This window comes from Mustela putorius, unplaced genomic scaffold (genome assembly GCF_011764305.1).
Source record: "Mustela putorius furo isolate JIRA1106 unplaced genomic scaffold, ASM1176430v1.1 tig00003987_pilon_pilon_pilon, whole genome shotgun sequence".
Lineage (NCBI taxonomy): Eukaryota > Metazoa > Chordata > Mammalia > Carnivora > Mustelidae > Mustela > Mustela putorius.
The window spans coordinates 11135117-11157425 of NW_025422126.1; positions in this window are offsets into that span (position 1 = coordinate 11135117).

Below are 22309 nucleotides of genomic sequence, written 5' to 3' on the forward strand. Positions count from 1 at the left end.
CACTCCTGAAGCAGCTATGAGCTGATAAAGACCAGCTGTACTTTGGTCTTTCACAAACCACACAGCATGGACAATCATGTCCATAGTTTATTCAGGGATACTTGCCGGCACTGGGCTAATTAATTTGGACCAGGATCCCATTTAATCCTTAAAACATCCCCATGCACAGGTGTTATTTGCTATCTCTATCACTTCTACTTTACAGTTGAGGAAACTGAACCTAAAAAATTAAATTGCCCATGACCATACTGCGAGACAATGACTGAGGTGGAGTTCTGGGTGGGAATCTCTCTGACCCCAAATACCTTCACTTATTCAACCACTGTATGAGAGTGTATGAGACAGCTTGTAACAGGGCCAGTCTTCTCAGACTGCCTACTTCAATTAACCTTTATTGCTTAATATACCAGGTTTACTTGTAATTTTAAGCAACAGCAATATCTGCTTTCAAATCACCCAAATTTTGGCTTAGCAAGTGCAATCACCATAAACATGGCTGGAAAACTCAACCCAAACTCATGTACATAAAGACTTATGAAAAAAGAGGGAATGTTCATTGGGAAATCTCTGGGAACTCAGGTTAATTAAGAGTATCTACATTTAGGGGCACCTGGGTGGCTCAGTGCGTTAAGCCGCTACCTTCGGCTCAGGGCATGATCTCAGGGTCCTGGGATCGAGTCCCACATCGGGCTCTCTGCTCAGCAGGGGGCCTGCTTCCCTTCCTCACTCTCTGCCTGCTGCTCTGCCTACTTGTGATCTCTGTCAAATAAATAAATAAAATCTTTTTAAAAAAAAGAATATCTACATTTGTTTTTGCAAATCAATTTTATTTACAGGTACTGATAAAAATATGCAGATTTTGTTAGTAACAGAGCTTTACTATAGGACTGCAACTAATAAATGAACACTTCTTGTGGTATTCTTTTCCTTTTAATCCTAACTTAGAAAGCAGCTTTGAAGAGTGGAAAACATGGATTTGGGAATCAGTAGAAACTTGATTCAAGCTCTGCCACTTATTAACAGAAAGATTTTTTAAAAGTTTCTTGAATGCTTTGTGCCTCTGTTTTCTTTAGTAAAATGAAAGATATAGAGGATGTTATGAAGGCTAAGTGAGAAGGCACATGCAAAGTACCTGACCCATAGTATTCTTTCCTACTTTTCCGAAGTAATGTGTTCAAGTATACCACAATAACCTGCAACATGTAACAATAATGCATACAGTTCAGATTGCTAAATTATGAGGTTTGAAGGCATGGTGTAATGTGATTCTCACAGAAATCCTTTCAGATGTGTATTATTGCTAATAGTTAATTTTACAAATAAGGAAAAGATACTTAGGAATGTAAAGAAATTTATCAGAGACAGGGTGCAGAAAGTCAGAATTTGAACCTAATGCTGTCCAAAGTACAGTTTAATCCCTATCTCTACTAATTTCCTCTATGAGCTGCATAAGCAATAGGACAGAGTCTAACCTGTTCACACTGTATTCTAACCATTCTGCTTAATGCATGATAATGCACATTAGGATTAACAAATGAATGAGAGCTAATCTCTCTTTTTGTCTTTCCTCTCTAAAACTAAGTAAAATTTAGCCAAATTAGAGAGGAATTCCGGAATCCTTAGGCCCAGCTTTATTCCCTTCTCTTTCTTGCCTGCAAACATGATTTTGTAACAAGCCTGAAACACTCACTGCTCACTCTTTTGTCTGAAAATTGCATAAGCAATCTCCAGACCCATCCAACTTATAATAAAAAAGGGTAAATGACAAGTCTATTATTAAAGTTTTGATTAGTACTATTAGCCAAAGTCCAAAGAGGGTTTTGTTCAACAGTTTGAAAAGCCAAACAGGCAAATTTCATGTAGGTTTCTATGAATGAATGACTGACATTTCAGATTGTCAAAATGTCGAAATCCTTCAACGACTTCCAAATAGGATGGAATAAGGGTAACTGCTTTTCATGTTTCCAGAAGGCTGGTAATTTTAAAGTTTAACCTCTCCTCTGCCAAGTAAATTTAAGTTTGGCATTCTTGCTTTCTATCCTCTTAATTCTTAGAGTTTCTCTGAGAAACAACCTAATCTGGATTATACTAGAGATACTATTCTTGAACCAGTATGGAAGACTGTGCCCACATACAGCATTGTGGCTTACTGAATTTATTGTCCTTAAACAAGACAGTGAATAGCCAATTAAATCACTTTTAATGTGTGTCACTTTGGGGATGGTCTGGGACTGTGACTCTTATTTTCAAATAAAAAGGTGTAGATGTAAGCCATTACTGGTACCGCATGCTTCAGCAGGGTCAGAGTACAGCCTGTTCAGCTTCCATTAAGAACCACTGCAGCAGACCTGGCATTATATAACATTTAATCCACATTCTGATTTGAAGAAAATCCTGAGAAATTCTCATTTGATTACTTGAGTCCTCATTACCATTAGCTTTTGGAATGAGGTTTGTATCCAGGTGGGAGAAGGCATGAGTAGTGGAAAGAGAAATAGGCTTTCAATCAGACAGACTTGGTTTTAAGTCATTGTTCTGCCACTTACTAGCTTGTATGCCAACATGGGCCAATTTGTTTTAATGGCTACAGAATAAGTCCCTAACCCCACCAGCACTTTTTCAAATGTATGCTAATTGGTTTCACTGGAAATCCTGCAGAGATTATTTGGAACATTTGTTGCAATTCCATTACAATGTTTAAAAAAAAAAAAAAAGTGTTTGTTGCCAATCCTTTCCCTTCACTGCTGCCAGTCACATTGCTAAAATGCAAATAATGTAACTGGCCCACTAACAACCTTCAAGGGTTCTACAGTGCCTGAAGAATACAGTCCAAGGCCCTGAGCAGGATTGGGGGGTTAAAGTCTTGTGTATCACCCTTGTTCTCTCTGCTACCATCGTCTGGCTCAATATTTATTTTTCAGCGTTCAAATGTTCGTACTGTAAGTATACAATTTGAAAATCCTTGATATTTGTATATACTCAGGAAAACATCACCAATACTGAGATAGTGAATATACCCAGCACCCCAAAAGGTCTTCTTGCTTATTTTAATCCCACTCTTACCTACTAGTACCTAGGTAACTACTGATTTATTTCTTGTCACTATTGATTAGTTTACACTTTGTAGAATTTTCTATAAATGGAAATCAAAAAGTATGTGCGCTTTTATCTGTCTTCTTTATCACAGAAAATTATTATGAGATTCCTCCATATTGTAACATGTGTCAGTAGTTTTTTACTTCTTACTGCCTTTTATTCTGAGCTTTTGTTGTACGGCTAGAACACAGTTGATATATCCATTCACCCATTGATGGATATGTAGGTTGTTTCTATAATTTTGGGGTGATACAAGTAAGGTTGCTACAAACATCCATCTGTAAATCTTTGTATAGATGTATACTTAAATTTCTCATGGGTCAGAATCTATGAATATAATGGTTTTATCAACTGTGAAGTGTTACGTCTTTTTAAAAAATCACCAAAATGTCATCACAAGGGTTTTTGCATTTGTAAATGTCTACCAGCAGGACATGAGATTTCTATTTGTTCCACATCCATACAATTGGAGTCACCATTCCTTTTGATTTTAGACATTCTAGTAAGGCATGTAGTGGCATCTTTGTGGTTTTAGTTTATATTTCCCTAATGATTAATGACAAATGATTACTTACTATAGATATGTGTACTCTAATGAAGCTTATGTAAAAATCTTTTGCCTGTTTATTATTAGTTTGTTTGACTTCTTATAATAACATCTGGAGTGTCCTTTATATACTCTGGAATAAAATATGTTATTGGATATTTGATTTGCAAACACCTTGTCCATACCTGTGTGTTTTCAATTATTCTCTCAGTGTCTTTTGAAAGGCAAAACTACTTAATTGTGATGAAGTTTCATTTATTATTTTTTTTGTAGATCTTGCTTTCAGTGTCATAGCTAAGAAATTTGCCTAACCTAAGGCCACATTGACTTTTTTTTCCTGTTTCCCTCTAGAAGCTTTATAGTTTTACATTTAAAATTTAGAACTATGATCCATTTTGTTAATTTTTATATACAGTATGAGATATGGATTCAAGTTCACATTTTTGCATTTGAATATCCTATTGTTCCAAAACCATTTGTTGAAAAGACTTTTATCTGATGAATTACTTTTGTAAAAAATCAGTTGTTCTTAAATGTATGGATCTGTATCTATGGATGTTTATTTTGTTCCACTGGTCCATATGTCTATCTTTATGACACTACCACAGTCATTCCTGTAGCATTCTAATAAATCTTGACATCAGGTAGTATAATTCCTTCAACTTCACCCTTCCTTGCCTTTTCCAACTTCTGGGGGCTCCTGGAATTCCTCAGCTTCTGGCAGCATAATTTCAGTCTCTTCCTCAGTTTTCACATGCCTTTTTTCCCTGTGTCTATGTATAAATCTCTATTTTATGAAGACACCAGTAACTGGATTTAGGGCCCAAATCCAAGAAGATCTCATCTCAAGATCCTTAACTAATTATACCTGCAAAGACTGTAATTCAGGGAACACTTAATTTAAATCATTAGAGTGAGTCTTTGTACTTTGTAACTTTCAAGAGATTTGTCCACTTCATCCAAGTTATCAAATCTATTGGTATGAATTCATAATATTCAAGTATAACATTCTTGATATTGTTAATGTGTGTCTATTTTATATTTATTCTAGATCAATATGGCTAGATATTACCAATTTTACTGATATTTTCAAAGAATATACTTTTAGTTTCATTGATTTTCTCTATTGTTTTTCTGTCTTCTATTTCATTGAGGGAGATTACACTGGATCTTTATTACATCCTATCTTTTGCTTACCATGCATTTAATTTTCTCTTATTAGTTTCTTAAGGTGAAAGCTGAGGTCATTCATGACACTTCTTTTTTTCTAAAGCAGAAAGTGTTATAAAATTTCCTGTAAGTTCTGTCTTCAGTAAATTCCACAAATTTTTCTACATTGTATTTTCATTTTCATACAGTTCAAAAATATTTCCTGAATTCCCTCTTAATTTATTTTCTTTGGACCATAGGTTATTTAGAAGTGTGTTATTTAGTTTTCAAATATGGGGGATTTTCTAGGTATCTTTTGCTATCAACTTCTAATTTAATTTCATAAAAATTCATAAAAGATACTGTGTAACATTAATTATTTTAAGTGTATTGAAATACATGTTTGGGCCAGAATATGGTCTATCTTGCTAACTATTTAATGTGTATTTGAAAACAATAGATATTCTACTCCAGTGGAGTATTCTATAAATGTTAATTAGGCCAAGTTGGTTTTTAGTGTTGTTCAAGTCATCTATAAACTTAATGATTTTTTGTTGACTTGCCCTATTTGTTGTGAGTATTCTAATATCAAGTTATGATAATGATTTATTGATTTCTACCTGCAGTTCTAATAGATTTTGCTTCATATATTTTGAAGCTGTGTTATTAGATGCCTAATGGCTTACCAATGTTACATCCACTTTTTGAGTTGCCACTTAAAATCTACTTTGTCTAATATATCTACTGCAACTATTTTTTGTTTAGTGATAGCATGACATGTTTTGTTCTCATTTATTTTCACTTTAACCTATTTGTATTTTTATATTTAATGTATGTTACCTGTATTTGATGTATGGTTTTTATCCAACCTCACAATCTCTGACTTTCAATTGGAGCATTTAGTCCATTTATATGTAATGAGATTATCAAAGTTGTTTTTAAATTCACCATATTTTTAACTTTTGTCCCATATATTGTTTATAGCCTTGCTCCTTTTATTATGCCTTCTTTTGGATTAACTATTTTTAATTGCTTTTAACTTCATTTTTAAGCTATACTTCTCTTCTATTATCTTCTCTTTTATTATATTTTATTATCTACACTTCTCTTTTATTATCTTAATAGGTGCTTTAGAATTCATAGCATACATCTTTGATTATAGTATAGCTTCAAGTGCTATGACAATACATCATATGTAAGAACCTTACAATAATAAACTTCCATTTCTTCCATCCTGCCCTTTCACTATTATTATCATATATTTTACTTCCATGTACATTATAAAATTCACAATACATTGTTAATAGTTTTGCTTTAAATAATTATCTTTCAAATATATCTAAAAATAAGACTCTCTTTAAATATTATTTACCCATGTAGTTACCATGTCTGGTGTTTTGCATTACTTTTGAATGGGCATACAGTTTTTGGCCATTCAGTAAAAATAATGCACCCACACATTAAATACAAGAAATTTGTCTTTTCAAGTTTGACAAAATATTTTAATGGTTTTATTGATACATACAATTCCTCCATTTAAAATATATAATCATTGGGGTGCCTGGGTGGCTCAATGGGTTAAAGCCTCTGCCTTCAGCTCAGTCATGATCCCAGGGTCCTGGGATCCAGCCCAGCATCAGGCTCTCTGCTCAGCAGGGAGCCTGCTTCCTCCTCTCTCTCTCTCTGCCTGCCTCTCTGCCTACTTGTGATCTCTGTCTGTCAAATAAATAAATAGATAAATCTTAAAATATATATATATATACATAAAATCACTGATGTTTAGTATATTCACAGAGTTGTGTAACCATCATTATAATCTAATTTTATAAACTTTTTGATGCCAAGAAAAAAAATAAAAACAAGATACCCATCATCAGTCCCTCCTATTTCCTCCCAATTCTCTTCCTGCTCTTAGGGAAATATTAATTTACTTTCTGTCTCTGTATATTTGCTTATTTTGAATATTTCGTGTAAATGGAATTATAACCGTAATTGGTATTTTATGGTCTTTTGTGACTGGCTTATTTCACTTAGCATAATGTTTTCAAGGATCCTCCATGTTGTAGCATATATCAGTACTTCATTTCTTTATATTGCTGAATAATATTCCATTGTATAAATATACTATGTTTTCTTTACTTGTTCACCAGTTGATGGAAAATTGAGTAGTTTCTACTTTGGGGCCATTATGATTATTGCTATAATAAACATCTGTTTACAAAGTTTACCATGAAGACATGTTTTGAATTATCTTGGGTATATAACTAGAAGTGAAATATCTATAAGTCATATAATAATTCTGCATTTAATATTTTGAAGACAAGCCAAAGTGTTTTCCAAAGTGGCTATACGTTCTACATCTCTACCACCAATGTATGAGGATTCCAATTTGCACAAATCCTTTGCCAACACTTGTTATTATCCTTAACTATTATTATAGTCATTCTAGTGGGCATGAAGTAACATCACATTATTGTTTTGATTTGCATTTCTGAATAGTGTAATGTGCATTTTATCATATGCTTATTTATCATCTGTATACTATCATTGGAGCAATGGCTATTCATATTCTTGGCCCATTTTTAGTGGGTTATTATTATTATTATTTTATTATTATTTGGGTTGTAATAGTCATTTACATATTCTAAACACAAGACTCCTGCTACATAAATAATTTCTAAATCTAAATATCTCCTCATTCGGTGGGTTTTCACTTCACTTCACTGATACTATTTGCAGTTTAAAAGTTCTGTTATTTTGTGAAGTTCAATATATCTGTTTTTTTTTTTCTTTTGTCACTTATACTTTGGTGTCATATCTAAGACTTTGCTTAGCAAACAATTTATAGCAACCATTGATCTGAGCTCTAGGGTACATCCTTAAAAAAAATAAATACATGGTTCCTGCTTTCATGTAAAGTTTAGTTGGAGAGACAGGCATTTATTCACATCAACACACAAATATATAATTGCAAACTAGTTAGAGGAAATGTCAGGAGACCAGATGTATGTGCGTGTTTGCTTCCAGAGAAAATTGTAAAGGGAACAGTTCCTGATGAAACAGTATTTGAATTGAAACATCTAAGACCTAAAAGAGAAAGGGTAATGGAGGAAGCTCCCTAGGCAGAAAGGCATGTTACCTAAGGGAACTGAAATTGGGCAGTATTAAGTTACAGAGGGAACCAGGCTGAGAGGAACACAAGATAAGACTGCAGAAGTAAGTAGGGATAAGAGCATGCAGAGACTTATAGATCATGTTAAGGACTTTAATATTTTCCCTAAAATCAATGGAGTGACTAAAGGATTAATCACTTTGGCTGCAGTATGCAAAACAGATAATGAAGAGAGTAACTGGCAAGGTAATGATGCAAGTGGTTAGGAGGCAACTGTAATCCATTCAGGCAAAAGATGATGGTGGCATGGAGTATGACAACAGCAGTGGAGGTAGAGAAAGCTAAAGAAACTGGGGATACATTTACTTAGAAAAATGACAAAACTGCCCTTGAATAGGATATGTGAGGTACAATGATTGGCTGCTACGTTTGTCCAAAAAGGTGTCCTTTGAGTCTTGAGTCTTTGAGTTAATTTCTTTGATAACCAAACATTTGGTTGTCCTTCAATATGATTGAGTACCTGAACTTCTTGTTTTCCTCTGCTTCCAAATCTGATCTCATTAACTTGTGATTTCTGTTCTCTTATAAGGTGTTGTTGTTGTTAATTTTAATTTTTGTATCATTTACATGCAATGGTACATTGGTTTCAGGTGTACAATATAGTGATTCAGCAATTCCATACATCACCCAATACTCGCCACAACGAGGGCACTCTTCAATCTCCATCACCTATTTTTACCCATTCCTTGCCCACCTCCCCTTCGGTAACAATCAGTTTGCTCTCTATAGTTAAGAGTCTGTGTCTTGGTTTCTCTCTCCTTTTTTCCCTTTGATTATTTGTTTTGTTTCTTAAATTCTACATATGAGTGAGATCATGTGGTATTTGTCTTTCTCTGCCTTACTCAGCTTAGCATTATACTCTCAAGTTCCATCCATTCTCCTATACAGAGACTCCATACCACATGTCAGATACAACCCTTGATACAGGTCCTCAAGTAATATGACATACACTTCTCTGCTAAATTCTGTGCATTTTTCTCTTTAGATTATTTTTCTTCTGGCAGCCATTAGTACAATCTGTCCAATCAAGTTCAATTTTCTAGAATATTACAAGGTACTAGCTTATGCGGCTGTCATTCTTACTGGCAGAATCCTAGAACATGGATCAGGTAAGAATTTTCCTCTCCACACACTGGAAACCAGTCTCAACTAGAGATAAGCAAGGCCTATAATTGATAAGTAATCTTAATAGCTCTAGAACTGATATGCTTCCACAATACAAACATCCTCTGAATTCACAAACTTACTCATCCTAGTTCCCTAATCAGACCACCCATTCACCACACCCTCTGCAGAACACAATAAAATATTTAATGTCTCTTTTGGATATGAAAATGGATGAATTTCTTCCTCCATGTTGAAGCTTTGGGGAATATGATATATAATTACCCTCTCCTATAATTTCCTATATTAAACTCTGAAGTTTGTAATATATATCCCTATAATTACTTCTATATGTAATTACATTTACATAATACTCACATGATTTTATTTACATAATATCTAAGGTAATGATTCATTTTTCAGAAACTTTTTATATGTCCCCAAATAGGATACATTGGAGCTACATTATTTCTTACATGAAATGCTAAAGAAAAAAAAATGAGCATATACATATACATTAGCTTGTCATCATTATGCAAGTTTATAGAAATATGGGGATTGATATTCAAATAGATGTAAGTAGAATGAAGAAAAGTAGAAAAGGCATTCATTCACTTGTGTCAGAGTGACAAAATATTGTTTCCTTGTAACATTAAAAGTGAGGTATATTACATCCTAAATATAATCAACATTAAAGCACTCCATAATGATGAAGAGATTGAATGCAAGGATTTTCCCCCCAGAGTTGTTGCCATCTCACCCCAGGTGTGTGTAGTGCCCAGTGGTTTCTATGTATAATGGGAAGATTTAAAGCTTTGGAGTCAATTATATCTGGGTTCAAATCCTAGGACTGCAACTTCCAGCTGAATGATCTTAGGCAAGCTATTTCATCTTTCTGAATCTATTTTTTCCATCAAAGCTCAGATAATAATATATATACTTCAGAATGCTCCTTAAAGATTAAACAACTAATAGAAATCAAAGAGTTTGTTATATAAGGTGGTGATCAACAAAATTTCATTTTCCCTTTCAATTATTTTCTTTACAGAACTTTATGTATCTTTTTAGTGGCTTTTGCCTATTGATAGGTAAGCCAGGTAATTAAGATTAATTTACAGAGAGCTAACTTCCAAGTAATTTCTTTACTATAGAGGTTTTCAAGCATAAATGAATATTAGAATCCCCTGGAGGGCTTGTTAAGCCGTAAGGTCCATGGCACCACCACCAGAATTTTTGACTTAGGTGGTCTGAGTAGGCCCAAGAATCTGTATTTTTTAAAAGTTATGCTGGGGCACTTTGTGGCATAGTCAGTTAAGCCTCTGACTCTTGGTTTCAGCTCAGGTCATGTTCTCACAGTCATGAGACTAAGCCCCAGGTGGGCTCTGTCCTCAACATGGAGTCTGCTTGAGTTTCTCTTCTCCCTTTCTCTACCCCCACACAAATAAATAAATAAATCTTTAAAAAAATTAAAAACAAATAAAAGTTATGCTGATGTTGCTGATTGGTGACCACACTTTGAGAACTGATACTATAGTACATGTGCAACCACCAAAATGATATGATTGGTAAAAACGAAGGAAAGTCCACATTTTCCAGAGCCACATTTGCTGCCCTAAACTATAAATTATTCTTTATAAGGGTCAACATGATCCCATAATAGATAGGAGTCAGTCAGTGCAACCAGACTTGTCCCTCTCTCGGTGTGCCCTAGGGCATGTCACTTCACAATGCTTGGCCTCAGTTTCTCTATCTTAAAATTTAAAGGACTGGAGTAGGTCAAAGTCTTTCTTTTTCTCTTTTGTTCATTTGTTCATTCCTTCTTTCTTTCTGTGTGTGTGTGTGTGTGTGTGTGTGTGTGTGTGTTCCTTGAGCACTGTGGGGAAGGGGTCTTCAGAGCAAACTCATGGATGGGTTGGTGGTATAGCTGAACAGATAAGAACTTGAACTTCTCTTATCACCAAATAGATCAGTTCCTCTTATATAACTTTTATATACAATATCATTCCACATAACATAAAACAAACAAAAAACAAATTAAAAAAAATAAATTCAAACAAATAACCAGTCTGAGAAAATCTTTCTGCTAGATCACATCTGTGGTCACTTTTATACTGGCTTTCACAGATATTAAGCTCTCTATATAGAACATTCTATACTCTTAGTTTTCTGTGCTTACAATGATATTCAATAGGGATAAAACCCAAAGCACAGCAAATCTTCAAAATTCAAGCTATCGTCAGTGCACTTTCAGTGTTAGTATTTTTTATATACTAATAATCTGAAAACAGATAGCCATCCTTACTCCCTGTGACAGCACTATTAATTTACATATACGTATACCACTCTGATTAATATTCTAGGAAATTCCATGATACAATTAACAGTTTTGAGTGTTTCCTCTCTGCTACACAGTATACTAAGAGCTTGAAATGTATAACCCAGTTCAAACCTTGGAAAAACCCTTTTAAATGATATCATTGTTCCCTACTAGTTACAAACGCAGCATGTGTAGCAAGGAATCACAGCTGGTAAAGATGAGGCTAACTAGAATATAATTCTAAATCTATTTGTCTCTAAAGTTTATGTTCTATTTATGCTATAAAAAAGATTAAATGTTCAAGTAGGTATCAAATGAGTCAATCAAAATATATTTAAAAAGATCTCTAATACCAAAAGAATAAAAAATAAACAAAGATACTATATCCCTATGTAAGAAGAGCCAGCCCTCCTCCAGCAAAGACCTTTCATGCAGTGAATAAAAAGGAGGATTTAAATAGTTTCCCCAGAATCATGGAGGCATTTTTAAGGACAATGAAATATCATTATTCTATTACCTATTTGATTTTTCAAAGTTTTCTTTTTTTCTTTTTTTAAATAATTTATTTGACAGAGAGAGAGAGAGAGCTAAAGAGGGAACACAAGCAGGGGTGGAGGGAGAGATAAAAGCAGGCCCTCCTCTGAGCAGGGTGCCTAACTCTGGGCTTGATCCCAGGGCTCTGGGATCATGACCTGAGCTGAAAGCAGATGCCTAACGACTGAGACACCCAGGAGCCCCTAATTTTTCGAAGCTTTCAAATGTTGACTGAAAGGCTTTAGGTTAAATTAATGAAATTAAAACAAAAGCACATGTTAACTAAAGGCCATAGTCTAAGGTATTAACACTTGTGAGTTGGAGGTGTGGTAAGATTTGAAGTAGGGAAGGCATCATGAAACACTGAAAACCACCACAGGACCAGCTTCTTGATAAACTTTGGGTACTGACTCCAAAGATACTTCATTTTGAACCTCTTAATTTCATGTAAAGAAAGCTTTAATGGAGTTTAGATCCACGGGTCATAATCTCAAGAGACCTAGATGGTGATTTTGTATAAACTCTGAGCAGGTCAGTAGGAAGAGGAATCCTTTTAATCCAAAAACACTCATCCATCTTTTTATTAACTGTGTAAACAATTCAGAAAAAAACAAAACAAAATAAAAAACAAAAACCAAGGGGCTACCCCAAATCAGCCCAATGATTGAGACTATTGGGGTCAGAAATCAAATGCTATACCTTTTGAAGTGATGGTAATTTGCATCATAAATTAGGGTTTTATGGTTGACCTTGTTGCTCTTCTTTGAGATCTCAGATAACCAGGTACCATCCACCAGTTGGGCCTGTATATCTATATTCTGCAGCTGTATTCATTACCTGTTTTCAGCGAGTTATTTGTAAAGGTTGTGAGAAGGAATAACCACAAACTTAAATACTTAAATAAAGATGTAAGTTACAATATGATCACTGACTTGTGATGGTTTGACTTAGGATATTTTGACTTCAAGAAGATGCAAAAGTAACACACATTCAGTAGGAACCATATTTTGAAATTTGATCTTTTCCCAGGCTAATGATTTTATAATACTCTCTTGAGATGTTGCATAATGGCAATGAGCCAGAGTTTCCAGTTGGCCCCAAGATCACCAGGGTAAACAACCAACATATTTATAACCATTCCATACCCATTTATATTTTCCCCTTTCAGCACAGAATTAAATAAATTACATAAGATACTCAACACTTTATTACAAAATAGATTTTGTATTGGATGATTTTCCCTAATTATAAGTGTTCTGAGCATGTTTAAAGTAGGCTGGATAAGCTATGAAGTAGAGTAGGTTAGGTTAGGTATATTAAATTGATTTTCAACTTAATGATATTTTCAACTTACAGTGAATTTATCCAGACATAATTCTATGGTAAGTAGAGGAAGATCTGCTCTGTTTATATAACAAATGAAAATGGGAATAGCCTTGGCCTCAATTATTCTCTCAGTTGAGAAATTAAAGTTAGCTCATTGTCATGTATAAATATATATATAATATATAATATATATTATATATAAAAATATATATTTATTTTAAGTTTTCCTCATGGCCTTTCCTTAGGAATCCTAAGGAAATTACATTATATATAATAATATATAGATGATATATATTATATATATAGATGAAATTAAAGTTAGCTCATTGTCATGTATAAATATATATATAATATATGATATATATTATATATATAAATATATATTTATTTTAAGTTTTCCTCATGGCCTTTCCTTAGGAATCCTAAGGAAATTACATTATATATAATAATATATAGATGATATATATATTATATATATAAATATATACATTTATTTTAAATTTTCCTCATGGCCTTATAATTTAAAAATCCCAGTGAAAAATATTAACTAAGGAATATATGTAGAAACTGGAGATAAATATTATCAACATGAGAGTAATCAGATTTCTGCTATAAATCTTCCTATTTTGATAATTAAATGTCATAAGCAACTGATTTTATAGCATTTTCGATCAAAAAGCAGAGATACATTTAATATTAACAAAAATAGGAATACACTAATGAATAATGACAATCCATTCATAGGCTCTTCTAATCTTTCTGTTAATATAATGATGCACTGAAGCACCAGGCATGAAGTTCTACAGTCAAATGCTCTACCTGAGCTATACCCCCTAGCATGAAATTCTGATTGTTCTGTTTTCCATTTCAATGTCTCTCCTAGTCTCTGTCAAAATCACGAACCATAAAGGTAAATAATATTTCATATTACCAACATACTACAATTCTGTATCTATTCTCCAGAATGGATAGTTATTTCCAAATATCCTCTACTTTGCAGGTCACAGATCTTTACAACTTTGACTGGTACATGATTTCTACTACATAAAATTTGTATTCCACCATCTTGAAAAATGCATGCAAAGACTGTGAATATTCAGTTTATTTTGTGGTTTTAACCCCTACATTTTCACATTCAGGGGAAACATCTGTCCTACTAATCATTATTACTTTCATTTCAACAGACAATGCATTCAAATACTGATTAGAATAAGATGCTGCAAGCTTCCAGTGCATATCAAACAGAAGAACAATGAACACCCAGATTACATTAGAAGGACTGTGACTAAAGACATTCAGACAGAATATGTGTTGATAGGGTAATTATTAGGTGGAGTAAATTGCAATGTAGAAGCTTTAACAAGTACTTGTATAAATAGTTTCTTTTCCACAAAAGAGATCTTGTAGTACAGAAAAAAAGGTCCCTACTTCTAGTAATTTCCAAAATCAATTGCCTCAAGTTCTATTTTAAGAATATTTTTAAAGTTTCACTCTGAAGTGTAGTATATAGATTTAATTTTTAGTGGGTACTTTTTGGTACTAGAAGCCATACCTGATCCAGTGATTTCTTCTTCACTCCATGCAGTGAGAATCTACAGAGAACTGATGCGATGAGACAGCTACCTGGGGTGACCTAAAATGAAAAAAGCATTTTGAAATTAGGAAAAGAAACCTGCAAACTTTAGTAATGATGGCTTCATAATAGGATGTTTTTTGGGGATTCAACATTTACAGTGTATGCACTGGGTATTGAGCCCAGTTAACTGTGGACATGGACGTTCTTTCCATAATGAACTAGGTTTAATGCCACTAAATATTTGTGATATTAATGGATGAGCAATTAAAAATGAAAATAAAAATTCTTTCTCTGGACAAGTTTGTAAGTTATTTGGGAAGGTAAAATATCACATGAAAAAGATTTACTAATTATAGCATAGTACATCAAATACATAAATCTGAATTATTTTATACAAAGTCTCTTTTTTATACAAAATTTCTACAAATAAGTTTTGAACTGAAGATGCAATAAAAAGTAAAATGTGAACAGGAAGAAAATAACAGCTTCCCAGAAGATGGATTACTTCTGGAGAACTTACAGGAACCACCTAGGTAAGAAATGTTTAACCCTAATTCTAGAGAAGATATTACAGAAACATACAAACACACAACATATATGCTCATATACACATACACATATATACATATACATATGTGTATAGAGATATGTAAGTTACCATAAACGGTGTGATGTGATTACGAATGTCACTAGTTTTAGATGTAAATCTCAGTTACTCTAATTAAAAAATACATTCTATGTTATTTACCTGGCATCACATCAGAAAGACCAAAGTCAACTATAAGGGCTTCATTTATATATCTCCATTTCACCTGAGGCTTTGTTAATTAACCTGATAAATGTCAAAATAAATTTGCATTGGTGAAATTAGTGGCCTGTTGATTGGCATGTTGACCATTACAAGTAGGTTCTCACTGATGAAAAAAAAGGTATTTAAGATATGTGGATTTGTTTATATGCTTTCATAGGCTCCCTTCTTCCTTCATAATCATGATATAAGAACTGAATAAAGCTTGTAAACTATATCCTCAAGAACAGTGGCCATAGCATGACCAAGAAAAAAGATCCATAATCAACTTAAAATGTAGGAAAATTTAATTATAATGCAAGAGAATACAATTGCTTGATGACAACTATTATAGTTACCACTAATCACAACCACCTCTAGTGAACTTTGAGATGAGTAGTAATCAGAACAAGCAAAAGCACCACAATACTTTATTGAAATTAAAATATAGGTTGTAGAAATTTTATATTTGACTGCCAATGGATATCTATATTTAATAAATGTCTGTGTATATATAAGAACTTGATTTAACTTGTTCTTTATAAGTTTATATCAAAATTGCAGGTGTAGTGACTCTCAACCTGAAACTTCTTTGGTAGGTAACATTTTCTAACACTAAAAGAAGGTGACAATGACCAAATGGGCATAGCTCAACTTGCACCAATGATCTGAGCACAGTTCTAATCTTCAAGGTCTCTCCATTGATTCCTTATGTTGAAGGTGGCTCTCCAAAGAGCAATCATTTCAACCCAGAAGCAGTCATTGAACACATTCTCTTTGCTAGGTTCTGAATTTAGCACTGGTAAAACACAGATACACAAGTAAAAATCCTTATTTTCTTAGATTTCACAGTCTTATAAAGGTGCCTAACAGTTTATAATATAATTATGATTTAGCATGATGAGTGGAGAGTGGCAATGGCTAATAGCTAAGAGCAAAGTTACAGATAGACATACAATTATGGACAAATTATTAAACCCTCTAGGTTTTATTTTTCTTATAATAGGAATAAAAATAATGAGTGCATATGCAGAGCTTAGCACAGCAGCTGATATATAGTAAGTGGGCATAAATGGCAGTGATTATTTTGTTAAATACGTTCATATATATATTTACTTAAACATCCAACAAGTACTTTAATTTATATCACTTACTATATGTCACACATAGAGAAAAAGAAACATAGTCCCTTTCATTTTAAAGTTTTTTGAGGTACACATACACTACAAACACATAGAAGAACTGAATATTAAACCTCATTGTGCTAGATCTATGCCTTTAAGAAGCCTATTCAGAAAGTGATTTTTATCTTTCCAAAATCTATTTTCATACTGCTATTTCCACAGTAACTGGGAATAAGTTAATGAAAAACCATTTACAGTAGTGTCAAGCCCAGGTTTTCTATTGTTGTCAATTTACCTTGACCATTACCTATGGATAGGTACAAGACAATTCACCAAAGGCAATAGCAAACCAAAGATATGACTGGACAATGGTTAACATGGATCAATAAAAATGTGAGCCAATGGAATCAAGACCATAGGTTTTGTTCTTAACTGGATCTTTAGTTAATAAAACGACTGATAAATAGTGAGTACTTAAAATCTATTGAGTGATGAACACTAATATGTAAGATAGTATTCAGACATGCATATCAAACATGCATCCAAATAGCTGAAGATACTTAGCATCATCTTACAACTATCTAAGATAATAATCTTTATATATTATAGTATTATATTTATAATTAGAAGAAAATTCACTTTGCCAGCTATAGACACAGCAATTTCAACAGACATTCAAATTTCTTCAATGGAGGCCCTTGTTCCAATGTGCTTTGGTGCCATTTTTCAAGTCTGAAAACTGAAATTGTTCAAAAATGAAATAATTGCAAATAGGGGAAAATCTGAATGCATAATAAAATAAATAAAATTTAATAAATAAAATGGTGAGTTTTATGTGAATTATGTCTCAGTAAAAGGCAATCTACGGGACGCCTGGGTGGCTCAGTGGGTTAAGCCGCTGCCTTCGGCTCAGGTCATGATCTCGGAGTCCTGGGATCGAGTCCCGCATCGGGCTCTCTGCTCAGTGGAGAGCCTGCTTCCCTCTCTCTCTCTCTGCCTGCCTCTCCATCTGCTTGTGATTTCTCTCTGTCAAATAAATAAATAAAAATCTTTAATAAAAAAAGCAATCTACAATCAGTAACTTGCTGAATAAAGATTATACAATAATAGCCAAGTTTTGCTTTAACCTATTGTTTGACCGTTTCAATGTAACACTGCTATACTATCCTATTTTTCTGAAAATGGGATTATAATGATGATGGCAATTGTGGTGGTGGTGGTCATGACGATGACATTAATGACGATGTTAAGAATTTTGATGAAGGAGGAGGACTCGAGGTGGCAAAGGAGTAATAGGCTGACATAACATCAGGTCACAGGAGTTTAATTAGATAGTTATCAAAACATTCAGAACACCTACATAACCAACAGGAGATCAAAGAGAAGAAGAGCAGCAATTCTAGAAACAGAAAATCGACCACTTTCTGAAAAGTAGGACATGCAAAGAAGTGAATCTGAAGGCACAGGAAGATAGACCGCGGGGTGAGGGGCCAGCTCCTGGCAAGTGGTGGAGCAATGGAGCACAAAATCAGAACTTTTAAAAGTCTGCTCCACTGAGGGACATTGTTCCAGAGGCTAAGCAGGGGTGGAGCCCTTGCAGGGACAGTGTGGTCTCAGGTCCCATGGAGTCACAGAAGGATTGGGGGGTCTGAGTGTAGCAGAGCTCAGAGGTATTAGAGCAGGGAAGCCAGTTACAGAAACGGAGCCAAGGAGTGAGCTCTCGGCTTAGGATTACCTTAAACTGTGATATGTGGCACAATCAGACCACTGCTGTTTGATCACAGACCCCACAAGGGACAGATATGGGGAGACTCACCTTCCTTTTCTGGAGGCAGGAATCTGCTTGGTTTGAAGGCTCCAAATGGGGCTGTGTGCCAAAGACAGAAATGCTTGGTCACAGGCCAGGTGAGCTCAGAATGTGGCCAGAGACCAGGGAGATGGGAGTGATTGAGCGCTTTTCTCCGATGATGCACTGAGGAGTGGGGCCCCAAGCTCTCAGCTTCTCAAGGCGAGAGACTGGGAGGCTGCCATTTTCATTCACATCTTCCAGAGCTCATTCAGGGAACAAAAGCTCTCAAGAGCAAATCTGAGCAGATTACTTAGCCCGGCCCCTCACAAGGGTGGAGCAATTCCACCTGGGGCAAAGACACATGAGAATCACTATAATAGGTCCCTTCCCCAGAAGATCAGGAAGAACATCCAGCCAAGACCAAGCTCACTGATCAAGGAGAAGAGCGGAATTCCAGAAGAGGGGAAAGCAAAGCATGGAATTCATGGCTTTCTCCCCATGGTTCTTTAGTCTTGCAAAATTATTTTTTTAATTTTATTTTTTTCTTATTCTAATTTTTATAAATTTTAATCTTTCCTCTTGTAACATTTTTAAACTAGTTTATCTTAACAATACCTTTCTTTAAAAAAATCTTTCTGAACCTTCTTTATTATAGTCATATTTTATCCTTCATTGTATCTAACTTTAATTTTTGTAAACATTTAGGGTTTATTCCTCTAAAAAATGTTGGGATACAACTTCTAACAAATCAAAATATATCCTAAATCTATCAGAAGGCTTTCTTCTAGTCTCTAGCCTGAGCAAATTCTCTCCACTTTCTTTTTCATTCTTTTCCTAACCAACTTATCTTATCAACTCCTTTTTTAGAATGTTGTTTAAATTTTCATCCTTACAGTCATATTCCATCCTTTCACTGAGTTGACCCTTATTTTTGTATATGTATATAAGGTTTTTTTCATTAAAATTTTGGGACCTAGTTTCTTCTAAGAGACCAAAATACACCCAAAATCAAGTGGGTGGCTCTCTTCTTTTCAACAGTCTAATATACACACACACGCACGCATATATATATATATATATATATATATATATATAATTTATATATATATAATTTTAAAATATATATATAATATATATAATATATATATAATTAAAAAAATATTTTTAAGGGGCATCTGGGTGGCTGAGTGGGTTAAGCCTCTGCCTTCAACTCATGTCATGAACTCAGATCAGGGATTGAGTCCCTCATTGGGCTCTCTTCTCAGCAGGGAGTCTGCTTTCCCCTCTCCCCACCTGCCTCTCTGTCTACTTCTGATCTCTCTCTCTAATAAATAAAATTTTTAAAAAATTGTAACTTCTTTCTACCCCCTTTCTTCTCCCCACAATTTGGGGTCTCTTCTGATTTGGTTAATGCTTATTTTTCAGGTGTCTCTGCCATCCTTTTAGTATTTTATTCTCTTGTTCTTATAATCTTACCTGGATAAAATGACAAGGTGGAAAAACTCACCACAAAAAGAAGAACAAGAGGAAGCATCAAAGGCTAGGAACCCAATCAACATGGACATTAGTAACATATCAGATCTAAAGTTCAGAATAACAATTCTCAAGGTGCTAGATTGGTTTGAAAAAGACATGGAAGACATTAGAGAAACCCTATCTTGAGAAATAAAAGTCCTTTCTGGAGAAACAAAAGAACTAAAATCTAACCAAGTTGAAATAAGAAAACCTGTTAATAAGGCGCAATAAAAAATGGAGTCTCTTACTGCTAAGATAAATGAGGCAGAAGAGAGAATTAGTGATATAGAAGATGAAATGATGGAGAATAAAGAAGTTGAGCAAAAGAGAGACAAACAACTACTGGACCACGAGGGGAGAATTCAAGAGACAAGTGATACCATAAGATGAAACAATATTGGAATAATTGGGATTCCAGAAGAAGAAAAAAGAGAGACGGGGCCAGAAGGTATATTGGAGAGAATTTTTGTGGAAAATTTCCCTAAGATGGCAAAGGGGACAAACAACAAAATCCAGGAGGCACAGAGGAGCCTCTTCAAAATCACTAAGAATAGGTCCATACCCCATCATCTAATAATAAAACTTAAAGTCCTACTGGCAAAGCAAAAGTCCTGATAGCAGCCTGGGACAAAAAGTCTATAACATAGAATGATAAAAATATTAGAATGGCAGCAGACCTATCCACAGAGACCTGGCAGGCCAGAAAGAACTGGCATGATATAGTCAGACCACTAAATGAGAAAAACATGCAGCCAAGAATATTATATCCAGCTAGGCTATCATTGAAAATAGAAGGAGAGATAAAAAGCTTCCAGGACAAACAAAAACTAAAGAATTTGTAAACACCAAACCAGCTCTACAGGAAATAATGAAAGGGGTCTTCTAAGCAAAAAAGGAGCCTAAAAGTAATAGACCAGAAAGGAAGAGAGCCAATGCACAGTAACAGTCACCTTACAGGCAATACAATGGCACTGAATTCATATCTCTAATAGTTACGCTGAATATAAATGGGCTAAATGCCCCAATCAAAAGACACAGAGTATCAGAAGGGATAAAAACACAAAAGCCATCAATATGCTGTGTACAAGAAACTCATTTTAGACCCAAACACATCTCCAGATTTAAAGGGAGGGGGTGGAAAACAATTTACCATGCAAATGGACATCAAAAGAAATGTGGTGTGGCAATCTTTATATCAGATAAATTAGATTTTAAGCCAAAGAGTATAATAACAGATGAGGAAGGACACTATCAGACTCAAAAGGTCTGTCCAACAAGAAGATCTAAAAATTTTAAATGGCTATGCCCCTAATATGGGAGCAGCCAACTATATAAACCAATTAATAATAAAATCAAAGAAACACATCGACAATAAATAACAGTAGGGGACTTTAACACCCCCCCCCACTGAAATGGACAGATCATCTGAGCAAAAGATCAACAAGGAAATAAATGCCTCAAATGACACACTGGATCTGATGGACATCACGGATATTATATTCAGAACATTCCATCCCAAAGCAACAGAATACACATTCTTCTCTAGTGCACATGGAATATTCTCTAGAAAAGATCACATCCTGGGTCACAAATCAGGTCTCAACTGGTACCAAAAGATTGGGATCATTCCTTGCACATTTTCAGATCACAAGGTTCTGAAGCTAGAACTCAATCACAAGAGCAAATTTGGAAAGAACCCAAATACATGTAGGCTAAAGAGCATCCTACTAAAGAATGAATGGGTCAACAAGAAATTAAAGAAGAATTGAAAAAATCATGGAAACAAATGATAATGAAAACACAACGGTTCAAAATCTGTGGGACACAGCAAAGGCAATCCTGAGAGGAAAGTATATAGTGAAACAAGCTTTTCTCAAGAAACAAGAAAGGTCTCATGGACACAACCTAACCCTACACCTAAAGGAGTTGGAGAAAGAACAGCAAAGAAATCCTAAACCCAGCAGGAGGGAAAAAATAATAACGATCAGAGCAGACAACACGGATGGAACTAGAGCGTATCATGCTTAGCGAAATAAGTCAAGCAGAGAAAGACAACTATCATATGATCTCCCTGATATGAGGAAGTGGTGATGCAACATGGGGGCTTAAGTGGGTAGAAGAAGAATCAATGAAACAAGATGGAATTGGGAGGGAGACAAACCATAAGTGACTCTGAATCTCACAAAACAAACTGAGGGTTGCTGGGGGGAGGGGGGTTGGGAGAAGGGGGTGGGATTATGGACATTGGGGAGGGTATGTGCTTTGGTGAGTGC